This window comes from Bubalus kerabau, chromosome 12 (assembly GCF_029407905.1).
Source record: "Bubalus kerabau isolate K-KA32 ecotype Philippines breed swamp buffalo chromosome 12, PCC_UOA_SB_1v2, whole genome shotgun sequence".
In the NCBI taxonomy this organism is placed as follows: Eukaryota; Metazoa; Chordata; class Mammalia; order Artiodactyla; family Bovidae; genus Bubalus; species Bubalus kerabau.
Window position 1 is genome coordinate 27,862,351 of NC_073635.1, and position 1,371 is coordinate 27,863,721.

The window sequence follows — 1,371 nt, forward strand, 5'->3', positions numbered from 1 at the left end:
TAGGTCTACAGAACTAAGTAAACTGACATTCAAAATACTTAATAGTCAGTAATGAATGAATACTAACTAAACAGAATGGATGGCAGAAAGGTCTAGAAGGCCCTCTGCAGTTGTTTCCAAAGCGAGTTTAGGAAAACACCAATTCTCAAGGCTGATACTCAGCCAATTTTCTGTCATACAGCCCAGGCTAATTGTGAAAATACTGAAACATCCAGTTTGAAAAGCTCTACTTTATCATAAAAGCTGAAAGGAGGTGCAAATATTTCCAGAGCTCTTCTTCCTCCTGCTTTCCTACTGCTCCCGAGTCTTTATCAAGCTGAAAGCTTCACCTGTATCCTGCAGCAGGACCCTTGCCACTACAGGTCAACGGCCCACCCCTCCCTTATCTCAGGGCTTATCCAGTTAGGCTTTTCTCCTAGGTGTCATGACTTGCAAAGAAGAAATACAGGTTGGGTTGTTCAATGGGGCTCTGGAAAAACTGATGCAAATGCAGCTTTTCAACATGATTTTTTTAAACAAAATCTTGGGAAGCTGCATAATAGTAAAAGGAAGAATACAATAATCTACCTACATCTCCCAAAACTGGAAAAGAGGAAGAATGAAATAACCTATCAACATCTTTCAACACTGGAAAAGAGTTACCAATACATTTGTTTATATATAGAAGTACAGTAATAAAGGACAATTTTAAAGAAAAAAAGAAAAGGAAGGAAGGGAGAGAGGGAGGGAAGGCAAATAGATATATAGAAACAGATATATATGATAAATCTGCACAGCTCTGCACCTAGTGGGGCTTCCCTGATGGTTCAGAGGTTAAAGCGTCTGCCTCCAATGCAGGAGACCCAGGTTCGATCCCTGGGTCGGGAAGATTCCCTGGGGGAAGAAATGGCAACCCACTCCAGTATTCTTGCCTGGAGAATCCCATGGACGGAGGAGCCTGGCAGGCTACAGCCCACGGGGTCGCAAAGAGTCAGACACGACTGAACAACTTCAATTCACTTCACTTCACTTCTGCCCCTAGTGACACATACACAAAAAGAAAGGAAGAAAGAGGGAGCACAAGATTATATGTTGTTAGTAACCAACATGGGAGAAGGCAATGGCACCCCACTCCAGTACTCTTGCCTGGAAAATCCCATGGATGGAGGAGCCTGGTAGGCTGCAGTCCATGGGGTCGCTAAGAGTCGGACAAGGCTGGGCGACTTCACTTTCACTTTTCATTTTCATGCATTGGAGAAGGAAATGGCAACCCACTCCAGTGTTCTTGCCTGGAGAATCCCAGGGACAGGGGAGCCTGCTGGGCTGCCGTCTATGGGGTCCTACAGAGTCGGACACGACTGAAGCGACTTAGCAGCAGCAGCAGCAGCAGCA

The 1,371-nt window shown here is 45.1% G+C and overlaps 1 non-coding gene across 1 annotated transcript; it reads left to right on the plus strand.

Annotated features, from left to right (window-relative positions):
- Positions 1-795: 795 nt before the first annotated feature.
- Positions 796-868, plus strand: TRNAW-CCA (transfer RNA tryptophan (anticodon CCA)). The gene has a single exon. It is a non-coding gene; the product is annotated as a tRNA-Trp (tRNA).
- The last annotated feature ends 503 nt before the right edge of the window (positions 869-1,371 follow it).